The sequence below is a fragment of the Perissodus microlepis genome, chromosome 23, assembly GCF_051167445.1.
Source record: "Perissodus microlepis isolate ML-2025 ecotype Zambia chromosome 23, ASM5116744v1, whole genome shotgun sequence".
Lineage (NCBI taxonomy): Eukaryota > Metazoa > Chordata > Actinopteri > Cichliformes > Cichlidae > Perissodus > Perissodus microlepis.
This window is the reverse complement of record NC_140482.1, coordinates 23,803,709-23,819,534: the sequence shown is the minus strand read 5'-3', so window position 1 is coordinate 23,819,534 and position 15,826 is coordinate 23,803,709. Positions and strand designations below refer to the sequence as shown.

At 43.3% G+C, this 15,826-nt stretch overlaps 1 protein-coding gene across 6 annotated transcripts in view; it reads right to left on the bottom strand.

The window, feature by feature from the left end:
- Positions 1-15,826, bottom strand: part of agap1 (ArfGAP with GTPase domain, ankyrin repeat and PH domain 1) — a 178,730-nt gene that overhangs the window by 7,455 nt on the left and 155,449 nt on the right. The gene's annotated exons all lie outside the window — the stretch shown is intronic.

The following is a 15,826-nucleotide window of genomic DNA, read 5'->3' as shown; positions in this document are numbered from 1 at the left end:
AACTCTGACTCAACCCATTGTCTCCCGATAGAAGAATCTGTGTGATTATGAAATTTGGCGCAGTGTGTGGAGTAAAGTGGGGATGCTGGGAGGCTTGATGGGAGACAAACTGTGGGAACAGTAAGTGTTAAAAGTTTAAAAAAGAAGTTTTCAGTCAGTGTGGGAACCTGCAGAATCTCATTAACTCTCTTCCTGGATACCAGTGTGAGTGTGTGTGCAGGGGTGTGGTGGCGGCGGCTAGCATCACGGAATGTCCCGGGGGCTTTCCCTTCCTGCCCCAGCCCAGAGAGAGAGTAGGGAGGCTGGGCTCCAGACTACGGCCGACAGCCCCCGGACAAAGCCTGGAGGTGTCGCTGGGTGTGTGTGTCTGCCTATGTTTGTTGGTGTGTGTGCTCAGCAGGGCTCTGGCCTTCTGTCCTCCAGAGGACAGGGAGGAAATGTGAGGCCACTGGACCCAGGAAACGCATGCCTTCCCCCGCCACCGGAGTTGCTAAGGGGCTGCAGAGAGCCGATGTAAGTCAGAGAAGAAGAGGGCTCAACCCTAGGTGCTCAAAGAGACTCAAACTGTTCTTTTCTGACTGACTTCAAGAAGAAGCATGGTAGATTTTGTATTATTGCCATCATATTTAAAGCAGGTCTTCACCAGTATTTTGACCCAATGGTGTCCTTAACATGTCCTGAAATGACATGTCATTTACATTCAAGCACATTATATATATCAATGTCCTGCCTTGAAATACCAGCATCACTGCTTTTTTAGATAACCTGTACCTGTTTTTTCACCAACAGAGCTTCAGTTCTGTCTTAGCACCCCCTGAGAACCAAAACAGGTTTGACAACCCAGTGAGGTGTTGGGGTAGAAAGCCCACTCTTGTCAGTGGTGCCAAATTAGGTGCCTGATATCAAAGACAGAATGTGGCCACCTCAGGCACACAGATCTGGATGTGTTTACTGTGTTTGTTTTGGTTCTGAATATAGTTGGTTGTTCTGTAGAAGCTTGAACTTTTAGAATCTATGTTTATTTTGGTACTGCTGTTGATTTTTTTCTGTCAAAAGGGAGATATTCTTCCCACTGTCACCATGTTTTTGCTAATAAGGTCATCTGATTGTTGGGGTTTTCTTCTGTATTGTTGTAGGCTCCTTACTTTACAGTATGAAACACCTTGAAGCAACTGCTGGTGTGATTTTTGCGTTATATAAATAAGAATTGAATTGTATCTTTTACCTATTTGTTTTTTGTTTGTTTTTTCTTTAGCATTCTTTTGGTTCTTCAATTTGTTTGGTGGTTTATTTATGTATTTGGAATTTGTTTACTGTATGTTTGAGTGGTTATTGAGGTTTTGTTTGCTGGGTTATTGACGGTGTGTTCGGGTGTTTGTTTATGGAGTGTTTGGTAGTTTGTTCACAGTATGTTTATATGCGTTTGGTTATTTGTTGAGCTTCTGTTCTGTGGTTTGTTTACTGCACATTTGATTTTGCATTTTATTCTTCCTGTTGGTTTGTGTTTTGGTTGGAGAGTTTTTAGCGTGTGAGTTTATTGACTTGTTTTGGTTATTGTTTAGCATATGTGTAGTTGTTTGTTTGGCTGCGTGTGCGGTGTGTGTGTGTGTCGCAGTAAACAGTGACTCTCCTTCATCACGAGCTAACGAGTCTTGAAAACACACAGCTCTGGACAGTGGAGAGGCTAATTGCACTAATTAACCACACAGAGCGTGTGTGTGTGTGCGTGTGTGTGACACTATGTGTTAACATGTGTCTGAATGTACGTGCTCATATTTTGTGTGTTAATCTGTGTGTGTGTGTCTCTTTTCACATCCCATTAGACAAGGAGCTGTGCCCCTGCACCAAGGCATGCTGGGTAGATAATTAAACATGAGTCCCGGTGAGATCGCTTGTGACAGGAAAACACACACACACACACACTGCAAGTATGTCAAGCAGAGCCCAGAGGGGTTATAATGTGTGTTTGTGTGTGTCAGTCAGTTAAATTAAATGATAAAAACTGCACCAGCCAGAGGAAACAAGCCTTCATGCATCTACTGTTTCTACTGTCCTCACTGCTCCGTTCACACAAACTCGAGCTCCTCCTGAATGAGCTCATGTCGGACGATTAGTAGGAACACGACTCTGACCTTCAGTTTATGCCGTTTTTCATGTGGGCTGTCCCTTTGTGTGGTTCATGTTTTCACCGTTTCATTGCTGTAATGCTACTTTAATTTTTATTATGGCTTTGGGCATGGCATCACTGGTCTGTGGTTTGGTCTGCTAATTTGTTCTTAATAAAAGCTGTAGCATCTAAATTTATCCCAGACTTTATTCACCTCAGATGTCCTGTTCTAATAGAATCTGCAGGTTTGTTTTTTTTTTTACGAGGTTTTCAAATCTTCTCACAACTAAGATTTTCAGTACAAAGCTACAAACACCAGATACAAGTTTGAAAGCTGGAATTTTCAGTGAGAACGCTCCATCAAGTTGAATTTCCAAATTGGAAAGTTGCAGAAGTCACACCAGACCTGATTTGCAATCCAGTGAGTGTAAACAGGAGTAAAAATGTAAAAGTTTTATTCTTTACGACCATTGTTGTGCATTTGTGACTTGCTAAATAAGCCACACACAGAATAGAAGAGGCTCTGTCTGTCAGCACAGTTTTAAAGTGCAGAAAAACAGGCACTGAGTTGTACTTTAGGTAGTACTATGGAGTAAAATAAACCTTTTTTTCCTACTACTACTATTGAAATGTGACCACCCACTTTAACTACATCTGTGAATCTTCTCTGAGGTCTTCCTGTTTTCCTCTGGCCTGGCAGTTTCAATTATCCACCCTCCCTCCTCTGCACATGTACAAACCATTTCAGCCTCACCTCTCTAACCTGAGCTGTCCCTCCGATGTACTCGTTTCTAACCCTGTCCATCCTGGTCACTAACAATAACAATGTTAGCACCTTCAACTCTGTCACCTCCTGCTGTCTTTTTGTTCATACCACCTTCTCCAAATCAAACATCAAGCAGGAAGTGTGTAATGTTATCTTCCTGAGTATTTGGCATCAGTTTTAATTCCAAAATCCAAACAAACTTTATAAATCCAATGTTCTGCTGACGTTAACCATAGTTAGATATTGGTCATACTCCGGTTTGTTCTGATAGAGGATAAAAATGAAAGAATCCCTTTGGCTAAACATGACAATCACAATTACATCATTTAAATAAAACCCTTTAAGTTAGTGTTTTGGATTGTCTTGATGCTAGCAGTGAAAAACAGAAGAATAAAACAGCAGAGTCCACTTTCTTGATGGAAACTGAAAATCTGAAGTTATACGGATGATAATAAACTTTTCAAGAGGCTTTGTGTCTTAGTGTAGCCGCTGCACCCCGTTGAAACATTAGCTGAGTGGACCTGTTGATTGACAGCTCCATCAGCGGCTGTGTTGTGGTGTTGGGTCTCGGTCTCTGTTGGAGACAGTGGGGCATAGTGTGATTTTGTTTGGGGGTCACTCAGGGCGCCACACTGGGCCCACTGTGCTTCTCCGATTTCCTGTCTGTTGTTTGAGCTCTGGAGACCTCTCATTGTGTGTGTGCGTGTATCCAGTGTGTGTGTCAATGTTACCCCTGAGCGGCCGCTTTGTCCCGCTGTGTTTACATACACACCGAGTTTCCTGCCCGGCTAAAGCCAGAGGCCCGGCCGAGTGACCGACCACTGTTGGACGTCCCACCAGCTGCTCCCCCACCGCTCTGTGTGTGTGTGTGTTTAAGAGGGTCATCTGCCCACGACCCCACAACACAGCATTGACAGAGAGCTGAATACCAGCACACACACCCCGATAATCACACCAGGCTAATTACCATAATTACCACCAAACAAAACCTGAAGAGACCTGACACCAGAAAGAGCCCGATGGATCCTCAACAGCAGAAATGAACACTTTGAATACAGTTTGATGGAAGCAAGAGCAAAGACTTCTACTTATTAACTCAACAATAATTTCTCAAGTCTTAGGATAAATAAAATGTATCTTATCCTTTTTTATATTTATATTTGTCAGGTAGAACAAGTGGAAAATTAATCTGATGACTAATTTTATTTAGAACCTCACAAAACCAGAAGTGAGGCCATTTCAACTTAAAAAACAAACAAACAACAACAACAAAAAACTTTGATACTCAAAGTCAATACTCCCTTTCTAATCTGTCTCAAATTCTACCAGCAAGAAAATCACCACAAACACAGTGAGGGCTAAACTGTCGCTGTTTGCTATCTTTTCTTTCTGTTCTATTGTTTTGGCTTCACTGAGGCCTCTCCTCTGCAAATACACTGTCTGGATGCCAGGTGACTAAAATATGCCACTCAGTGTTTCAGGACTCACTCACCAGCCACTTGGTTCGATACACCTGTTCATCAGTTGCTTTTAAAGCAAATATCTAAATCAGACAATCACACGGGAGCAACTCAATGTATTCAGGTAGATATGGTCGAGGGGACATGATGTTCAAACGGGGCATCAGAATGAGAAAGAGATGTTATTTCCACCTTGAACACACCTGGTTCCAACTGGTTGTTGGTCCAAACATTTAATAAACTGCTGAACTACCAGGATTTTATCACACAACCACTTCTAGGGTTAACAGAGAATGCTCTGAAAACGAGAAAATACCCAGTGAGCAGCGTTTCTCTGAGAGAAGTCTGAGAATAACTCAAACTTTGAGTAACTCAAATAACCACCGAGCGCATCTCTGAAAGCAGAGCATGTCACACCCTGGAGTAGGTGGAGTACAGAAGTAGAAGACCACACCTGGGTGCCACCTTTGTCAGCTAAACAAAAAGATTGAGACTAAAATTTAAAAAAAAGATTGGAAAAACACTAGCTAACCATTTAGGATGTGGTGGACCGGAGGATTCTCATCATGGATGTGCAGCCGATCAGCAGCAGCTGTGTTACGCTAGCATGTCAATGTGGACCAAAACCTGTGTTTCCAGCATCTTTGTGAATCTCTACATTGCTGTAAAGCACAAAGAGTCCAACCCAGTAGGGCTTAGGGGGTTAAACATATATCTAACAGATTTGGTAATGTCCTGTCTGAGTTTTTCGTCCATGAAGTAAAAATAAAGAAAAGTTAAATGCAGATAAAAAGAGGATTCTCCAGCTCAGCTCAGCCTGCAGAGAGAAGCTGAGATGTATGAGCCACCACACTGCTGTTAAAGCCCGTCATTAATTACAGAGTGTGTGTGTGTGTGTGTGTGTGTGTGTGTGGTAATGAGCGGTAGGATTCGGGGGTTAAGAGTGACATGGTGTCAGTGGCTTCTCTTCTAGCCTAATTAGCCCTCTAATTAATAGATTAATAGATAGATAGATAGAGCGTGGATAAGAGCATCAGCTAGCTGCCTGACTTAATGTGCATTTAAGATAAATCACCGTCAAATGGAGGGGCTTCTAACAAGGTGAGGAGCAAAATGAGCCACTAATTCTGCTTTAAATCCATGCAGAAAACATGCGTGCTTTGTTTTATCTTACAGCAGAAAAGAGAAGATGAGACGAAAGAAGAAGAGAAGAGGCTGAAATCAATTAGCCTTTCTAGCTGGTCGTTAGCTGCCCTTGGATAGGCACAGATAATTAAAGGGAGGGTGGTGGGGTGAGAAAGGTCTCTGTGCGGGGAGGGAGGGTTGAATTGGGCTGAAGTCAGCCATGAGACTGTATTAGACAGATATGGAGGGGTTAATTCGGACAGGAGAGACAGAGATGATGCAAATGAGGAGAGAAAGAGTGGGAGAAGAGGTGGAGGAGAAATGGAGCAAACCGATGGGAAGCTGATCTCTGGGGTGAAACGCAATGCTCCAGTGATGCTGCACAGATACTGAAGGGGGGAGGAAAGGGGGAGTTTTCATAAAAAGAGGTGGAAAAGGAGAAGTAACCACAGATATAAAGGAAGAGACCCAAGGAGAGAGAGACAGCAGGAAGGTAAAAATATCAGGGGCATCTTCTCTAGTGTAAAAGAAACAGATAATCCACTGCATATTGCAATAATAGTAGTCCAAGAATGCATCAACGTTAGCTCGTCATGACCACAACTGGACAATGGAAACAAATCGGTCCAACACCATCTTGGAGGTAGATCATAAATCAGAAACAGGAGGACTTAACAAGAATAAAGTTCTGCTTAATTTGTAGCTGTTGAACAAATCAGGAATGTTAACTCGTTTCTGAACCATGTACAAAACTTTGACACGACCTTCATTTCCTTATTCTCAAGAAAACACTCGTCCTATTGGGAAAGTTTCCCAAAGATACCTTTAATCCAAGGAGAAGACACTCCTTACCCTTTAATAGCATATTCAAAGCTGTGAAAGGGTAATTGTCTTGTCCTCAAATATTAGACTTCTCACAATTTTTAAAATGCAATTTCCAGAAAAAAAATCGATATCTGGGTTATAACAGCACCTTTTTGGCACTGAAGTCTGGCCCATTTGGTTTAGAGACATCTAAGATCTGACGAGATCACGATGATATGGCCATGAATCACATGTGAAGATGCCTTGAATTTGTCCATACATTTATATTCAGTATTTTTGACAATTAAAGAGCCTACATGTTTTATCTGAATCAAAAGTCTGCAAACAAAGATTAAACCTCTTGATTCTTTCATAAATAAATAAAATTTGGATAAATGGTTCTTTGATCAAGATGTAACAAGCCTGCACACTGTCATATTAACAGGTATACATACTCCTATCGGCTTTTAAAACAGTTCTCAGCAATCAGGATACCACAAAAACAAACTAAACCCCTCCCCCCAAAACAAACCCCCCCACTAAGAATAGGGTCACTTTTTATTACTGACTTTGCCCTAACAGGGTTAAACAGGTTACAATTATAACACGACGACAGTATGTAACCACATGGATGCTCTATTCAATGTTGACTGCTCCTGTTAGGAATAACCTGACTTACTGTCTACATCAAACTGAAAAAGGCTTCCTCTGTGGGAATTTCAGGGCCTCCTGTCACCGGTCCAAAAGAGGAAGTGGCCTCAGCAAAGACAGTGGTGACCCTGAAGGCTTGGGCCTCGTGGCCGGGAAAGCCATTAACATTTGCTACTAGATTAGCTGGATGCAGATGAGTGGATCTGTCTGACCACAAAAGGGGGGGAGGGGGGGGGGGGGGGGGGGTTAACGCAGTAACAGGGTTTGGACAGGACAAAGCCAAGAGCCAGATTAATCAGTAGCTCGATTTAAAACACATCAAGGTGAGATTTTATTGTAGCACAGGAGGCAGCAGAGGGGGAAAAAAGGCAGCTAATGATTAAAACAGGGGTTTTACTGCAAATATTACCATTATGTACAAAATAAAAACAATAGCCTGATCTAAAAATACATATATTAAACATTAATAGACATTTAAACGGTGCAACAGCTCAGCTGAAGCAACATTTCTGAGGTCAGTGATGTATCTGAAATCATCTGATATGGGTCTGTTTGTATGTGTCAGGCAAAGCTTAATTTTAACTTCTTTCATAAGGTAACACCAACTTGTGCTTTAAATAATGTTTTAAGTGTCCTGTTAATCTGATCAGCAAATGAAAAAATATATTAAGTTTACAGATAATCAAAACTGATGCTACAGCTTCGTAAAATACGTAATTGATAAGTGACTATCAAAACATGTAGTGTCTCTAATGGCCACTAGAGGCAGGCTCCAAAAGTGAGTCCATCCTCATAGACTCATGTTAAAATGTCCAAAAAAGCCTGCTACACCCCCCCCCCCCAACACACACACACACACACTGATTTTGGAATCAGTAAATCAAAAGTATAATCTCATCATCAGCATATAGTGATAGTTTATGTCTATCTGTCTATGGACATTTTTAATGTAGTTATCTGATGAATAATAAGGCTTGCTGTGCTGTTAATTGTACTGAAAGACTGTCCCAACAAGTATGTGATCCAATGTGGTGACTGAAATCTTAGGACTTAGAAACTTAGCGCACCGCCCAGCCTTTAAAATACGGCTACTAATTGGTCTCAGGGAAGGAGGTGTGATGAAGGCTTTAAAACAGGACTCTTTAAACCAGTAGGTCAGCGGTCCCCAACCCCCGGGCCACGGACCGGTTTGGTACCCAGCCGCGAGATTTTAGGCTCGGGATGAAATTGATGGTGTTCAGGGTTTTTATCGTTAACTCGGTTTCCCTGGGTCTTTTCCCGTGTTGTAGTTGTGTGTGTTATTTTGAAATAAATATTTAGGCGTTACCATAGCTACCAGAGAGCATTAAGGGGCAGAGAGGAGGATGTTACTCTCAATGTTGTTGGTGCATTTCAGGAGGACGCTGCTAATACACTTTTTTATAATACACAATTACACAGTGAATTCGCGTTTATTCTTATATTTACAAAATATGACCAAGACAAAAACTGTGGTATCGTTTTATTTTGTTGTATTTATCCGAGACACCTTAAAAGCCAGTTCATAAAAATATTGTCTGACATTAAACCGGTCCGTGGCGCAAAAATGGTTGGGGACCACTGCAGTGGGTGATGTCACAGTAACTGTGTCCAATTTATATTCCTCAGATTTTAATATCTAAGGAATACGGTTGGTCATTTGTCTTTTCAATGTTCTGTTGGTGGGAATACTGATGGAAACAAGTCCTACCATTCTATTATTGAACAAGTCTGTTGTATTTTAATAGATATTTATGAAATCCAAACTCTTTAAAAATACCCTGAGAATTTAACTTCTTGGACAAACATCCAACCCTTTTCCTCACCCGAACAAAGTCCTCTTTTCTGTGCTTTGCTTTCATTTCTGAGGCATAAAACGCGTTCACTAAATGCATGAGTGAAAACCACAAACAAATCACTTCCTTCTAAAAGATGTGAACACAATGTGTGAATTAGCACAAATCACAAATAAAAGAGGACAATTTTTCTTAAGTGTATCGTCATGGCTCAGTGTTTGAAATGTTTACCAGCCGGCCGCAGCTCGCAGTGAACCCATTCAATCCAAACACATTACCGGCCGACGCGAGGAGAACTCTGTCCTCGAGTTTTTCCACCCCCTTTCTCCCTTTTCTTTATTGTATGAGCAATTTGCCGACTGAGCCAATTAGCCAAAGGGAGGAGGGGGAGCGGAGAGGAAGGGGGACTCGTACCGACGGCGCACAGATTCATTTCTGCTCCAGGAGCCAGCCCCCGCTGGCTTACGGCGAGCAGGAGCCCAGAGAATCCGGCGAGCTGAGAGGACGGACCGAGTCACGCATGTGGAGAGCATTATTTATTTCTTCATTATTAAAATAAGGCAGGGGAGGGGGGGCAGAGGACAGCGAGGTTAATCTGATGACTCAGGCATAAAGAATGTGCATTTAGTTTGTGCTTTTAGCCCGCATTAGCATAACTTCGCCGCGATGACAAACGATGAATGGTCCGGTGATTGGCTCGTGTCAGCAGGCTTAATGTCAATAGTAAATTGGAGGGCTTGTTAGGCGAGTCGGGGGACGCGGTTACGAACAGCGGCGGGGCAGTCATGTACAAAATAATGTCTATTAGGACTAATTTAATCAAGGCCTCCCTTTTACAGATGAATTAGAATGTAGGGGCCAATTATTTTTCAACGTTTGCACTGGCCCTGCCTGTCAGGAGGCTCTCCTGCTTCCTCTCTGTGAGTGTGTGTGTGTGTGTGTGTGTGTGCGCGCGCGGGTGTGTGTGTGCTGTTTAAAATGCAGGCCATGGGGCCGCCTCGGATCTGCAGGGGCTGCGGATAATAACAGAGAGATGATGGCAGGCGGGATCAGCTAGTTATCCGCCGCAGATGAAACAGAGCCCGGCTCGATCTGCACACATGGATACACGAGCACACATGTATGCAGATAATCCCACGCATGCATACGGATAGAGAGTGAGTCCGGCCTCATGGGAGACACGGTGACATCTATTTCAGGCCTGACACTTCTGCCCACATGCATGTTAAATAGGGCGGCTGTAGTTCAGGTGGCAAAGCCGGGTGTTCACTAAATGCAGGGTTGGAGGTGTGATGCCTCATTCTTTAAACACATTTACTCCACTGCCTTTGGTGTCTGGACCTATTCTGCTCATTCACAGCTCTTAGACTAAAGTAGTTTTGATTTAGGGTTCAAAGTACTCCTATTTATCTTATAGGTGATCTTTGTGCAGCCCATCAGTTCATCCTATTACTTACGAAGGGTAGACAAGTAAACTACCTCTCTCCAGGTATTCATACCTGAACACAGTAACAAAAAACTGCAGTAAACTAATTAAATATGATAGAAAATTTGAACTATGGGCAAATGTTTAGGGTTTGGATTGGGTTTGGTTCAGAAAATCGATGCTACATTTCAACTGAAGTCTCATATACTTTGGCCAAAAGTCCACTCTAACAGAGCAGGCTGTACTCGGCCCTGTTTGGAGCCCCTAAGCTCAACAGCACTCAGTCAGTCAGTCAGCAGTTTCTGTAGCAAAATGAGGCTAACATACAGCAAATTAACAAAAATTTCAAACTGCCCCTATTCCTTAAAAAGAGCTGATGAATAATAGAAATATTTGATAATCTTTTGTGTTTTTATGCATGAACCGCCAACATGAATTAAAATGAGGTGGCCGCAAACACCTCTGAGACCCGAGGGAGGCTAAGGACCTCCATCAGTGACTGGCTGTAATTAATAACTTCGAATCGTCCTGTATCACCATCTGATCTGCATGTGTCCATCTCAAATCACACCAGTCCAATCTGTGTTATGATCACACAGTAGAGAGGGGGAGGTGTGTGTGTGAGTGGAGGATATCAGTTTGGGTTTTATGGGATATGAAGCAGGGCTGTCCCCTCCTTCCCACCACTGGCTCTGACCCTGGGGGGCAATTATGTTGTGATGTGGCTGCCCCATTCCTCCTGGTCGCCCCATCTGGTCCCCTGAGCCCAATCCTGCTGCCTTGTCGGGCCGCCCGCCGCACCTGCACCCCGGTCCAGATTAAAAGCCCCCGGTCTAATTTTAAATCTGTTAGCGCTGGCCTTTTCTTAGGGGGGAACAAGACTAATCTGTTCCCATAAAGGGCCCTTTTTCTTTCCCCTCTCCTGGCTCCCAGCGCCGACAGACCTGCTGCTGAATTATTACTGGCCACGCATTTGTCATGCGGGCCCCGATGTTAAGTGCGTGGCGGCACCGCGATGCATGGCCCTGCGAGTTCATCCTTTTGCCGACCTCATTCATGCTCATTTTTCTACTGTCTAATTAAGGTGTGGCTCCCCAGCATCTACATACCTCTGCCTCCCCCTGTTGTTCACACTGAAAACTGATGTGACGGCTTTCAGCAGGACGTAAACTCTTTTTTAAAATCTGTTAACGAGCAGTGAATTGATAGTAATAATAAACCTGTTTGAATCCTTGATATCACCATGATTCATGATTCAGAGGCGGATATACTGCTGGTAGTATGGCTGCAGGTAACTGACTGGAAGCACTGGACAGCGTTTGGTTTATCATCTCCATCTCAGCAGAAGATCTCAGTGAAACAATGAACACAGGCTGTGAGCATACTCAGATGTGTGTGTGTGTACATGAACAGGGGAAGACGCTGACCCTCTGCGACAGACTACCAAAGGTCAGCAGTTGGCGTGAGAGAAGTAACGGTGGAGGGGGAGGGAGGGAGCCGCCAACCATGTTGCCAGCAATCACCTTCCCAGTCCAGTGGCCAGGAGCTTGGATTAGCGGTGCTGTCACTTGCTGTCTGCTCAGGCCTGCTAACACGCTGAGCCCGAGCAGGCCTAAGGTGCTGGTGTTGATGCGCCACTTGACACGTAATTAAAACAATGAGCCGCGGCGCCGAGAACCGGAGACTCGGGGTGTTGCGGCAGCAGTGTCGACGGAGCCTGCGAGGCCCCTGTGGGTGCTCCGGGATGGGCAGAGAGCCCAAACTTAGCAGCCCCTTCAGCGGTGGCCTCAGCTGGGCTGTGGCACCGGGCGACCACGCCAGCTGAGGTGATGACGGCTGACCGCGGGGCAGCCAGAGGTTAATGGGAACGTTTAGAGGACAACGGAGCCTTTTTGTGGTTTGTGAGCAGCAAGAAAATAAATACTTCTAACAGGATCCCTCTGGCGCAGCAGAGCTGGCACAGTTGGTGTTCATCCACACTGTACCCACCCTGCCCTGTTCCCTTCTTTGCCACTGCGAGCGACGCACGTCAACAAGTATCTCCCCTCACTGTGAAGCATTGCAGCGCTGAGCAGGCGTGGCAAGACCTTGCATTCGGCGCGATGAGCTCCAGCCCTAAAACGATTAGCAGCGACAGTACTCGCTCCTCATCCTCACCGCGACTCGCTGATGTTAATGAGACCTGGACCAGCCGTCGCTGTGGGCAGACGCGCGGGGAGGAGGACGAACCGGGGAAGATAAAGAGATGATGACAACAGCTGGAGATGGCGGGGCTCGGCCCTGTCACATATCTCATTGGATGGGGGGGCGACGCCACGGAGGTGAGGCGCGATCTCTCCGAACATAATTCCTCCCTCCGGTCCACCGGGGGAGTTGACAGAGGAGGGGAGGAGAGAAAAAAAATGGAGGAGTTTAATACTGACGGTCATACTAATGCGCCTCCTCTTCTCATCCATCCAACCTCCTCCCAGCATCACTTCTTTTTTCCCTCCAAATTTCTGCCTCCTCTTTGTTTTCTACCTATCTTCTCCTCACCTTTCGTTGTACCTCCCTCTTGTTCTGCCATTCTACACGCTTCCTCTTTCTTCCGTCCATTCCTTTCCTTTCCTCTAATTCTCACTCTTCCTCCTTCTCTCCACCCCCCCACCAAACCTCCAAACAGGACCTAATTGGGAGGCGAGAGTGGGGGGCCAGACCTTGACAGACAGGAGGTCAGCGTAATTGCTGCTGGCCATATTTAACATTAAGATAATCAGGCCATTAATTACCCTTTGGATCATTAAATCAGCCACTTGCAAAATGAAATTTCGGCCTCTATTACTCACTTGAGAGACCACGAGGGGAGGGCATTTTTCCATCTATCAGCCACCCCTCCCAACCTCCTCTTCCCTTACTCTCCCTCCCATCCCTCCTGCTGCCTGGACAAAGCCTCTGCCGGCCTTGTCTCATTCCTCAACCAATTCCTCTTCTTTTACACAGGTTTTAGTCACAGTTCTTGTTGAATGTGGAGAGATTTATGATTTGGATGATGTTTTCACATATTTGCAGTAATTTAGTGCACAATGCAAGAGGACGTTAAGCCACTAAATGATTTAAGTAAATGCATTTCCATACCAAAAATGGTAAATATGTCAACAGCAGAGTGGGGCTCCACAACTCCTCATCTTCATGTCGATTTTAGGTTTATTTACTTTTGAGTGTAACTCAAATCTGGCCACATTTACACTATTTTCTGAAGTTACACAGTTTAACTACAACATTTCATTAATCTGATCGACTCTTCCTTCGAAGGCTACAGGCCAGGACATGTTGGTCAAGCAATGAAGTTGTTCTTCATAGCACAAATGTTAGAATTTCAGGATTTTTACATGTTTGCTCTTCTCCATGAAGTGAAGTTGTGCCAGAATCGTGTGATCTGAGAAGGCAAATATGTAGCAGTTCTCAATAGCTTCTCCCCCATGTTATTGTGGGCTTCTATTTAAATCTAACAGTTAAAATTTTTTACCTAAATGGGTGCCCAGAGGAATAACACATAATGTTAAGTGGTTCCAGCAAGACCACCCTTTGACAAATCAAGGTAATTATCAATTTCTACTATGTTTATATGCAGCTGATACTCTCTTACAGGCTAAGAAAATATCGTTGATGGTTAGCATAGCATATGATGTTTTTTTTTAACCCCCTCCACACAAGTTTTGTGTTTTTAGTGTGACTGTATTGGTTTGTATTTATCAGAAGTTACATGCCTGTAACCCCAGCGATGGTTTGTAATTTCAGAGGAGCAGTAGGTGTTGAGTGAATGCAACCTCGGTGACACAGCTTCTACATATCATTTCATAGACCGTCACTGGCACTCCATAAAGCTGTCATAAAAGCTCCACGCCTTCCTCCCACTGTGTCTCAGAGAACGTGTGAGAGACCCCTCCATGGATAAATACCACTATGATGAGGGACAAAGGCAGCATTTTAGCACTACATCCTGTTATATACATAAGTTTAAAGAAACCTGTGAGAAAATTTAAGAAAAATTCAGGTGTGGATTTAGAAACACAGATGCTGTTAAACAACCTTATAGTAGCCACTATCAGTGTAAAAATTTCACACAACACCACGACTTATAATTTAGAAAAAGTGTATTTTCATTTGCTTATTTTGTTCAGACTAATAGTACAATACAATAGGAAAATAAACAATTATTAGGTGAATGTCTTACTAGAGGGTTAATAATTAAATCTTGAGTAATTTTTGAGTGCCCAGAACAAAACAGGTTTCCAGCTTTAACATCAGGAGGGTTAAAATAGCCTTTGTGTAATCTTAGAGGTGAAATGCAGGACTAAAAAAAGCCAGTCACAGAAGGTGTAGAAGTCACGGGGTAAAAAATAGCAGTCAGAGGTGGAGAAACGATGGAAAAATCAGAGAAGGAGGGGTAAAGATAGAAAGAAAACCAGGATTTATGGAGGGGAAACGACAAACACCGAGCCACTTAAGGAATGGACTGATAAATACTATCGACAGGACAGCGATGGGGGAGAGAGGGGAGGAGAGAGATGGAGCTGCAGTGGAGCGTCGCGGGATAATTGAGATAATATTGACCTCCTCCTCTAATCTCTTCAGGGGGAAACATGCTTCAGATTCATAAATAAATAGGAACATGAGCAACAATAAAAGCATTAGTGCCCTGATGGAGGAGGGCTAATGGCACGTCGATATCCAAGGATCGCTCAGTGTGAGTGAGTGTGTGTGTTTTTGTGTTGTGTGTATTCAGCTAAGCGGATACAGTCGTAAAGCTGAACTCAAATATATCGACTGTAGGCATCTCCTTGTGTTTTTATGTCCAACTTTAACCTGGATTTTGATTTATTGTATACATATTTTTAAGTGCTGTATTCACTCGCATCACTTTAATTCTTACTGATATTAATTTGGCTTTAATGTAGTTATTTAAAAATTATTGTAAGTACGTTTTTATACTGAAAATTTTATTTCTCATGCACACTAACCTGAGATTCAAGTCTTATTACTAGGCTGTGAAGATCTTGCATGAATATTTTTGTCTGCTTTTGTTTTTAGCAGAAAAAACCCCAAACCATAAACTAGTTAAGCATAAATGTAATCAAGAATAAAATCCTTCAAGTTTCTCTGTTAGCTGAAAATATGGACTTTGTAAATTTTGTTACTGTGATTGCATTGCAGTTTCAGCTCAACTTATGTTTAATTGATTAGGATGATGGGTCCACGATCAGGAATTTATATTTTCTCTGAAATTAATACAATTAAGTCTGACACATTTAAACCTTTGTTAAGAGGACGAGTAATAAGTGACACAAGCACTAAATCTCAAAAAAGCACAGCAGAAAGTATAGCTGTGTGTACAGTTTTCATACAGTTGTTGTGCTGCTTGAGTTGGCATGTTGAAGATATTTCAGATAGCTGGACTCACTAAAGGAACACCGCTTGTAATATTCATTTGTTTACATGTATTTGTTTTGTCTCGGTGCATGTAGGGTAAAAATGTTTGTGTATGTATAAGTGAGTGTGCATCAGTGTGTGTTGGAGGGGAGTAATTATAAAGTGCTTCTGTTGACTAATGAGCGTCAGGGGGGCGAGTGGAGGGGGGGAGGACGGGGAAGTCGATCTTCATGCGGATGGCAGTCAGCTCTAATTTGTTATGAT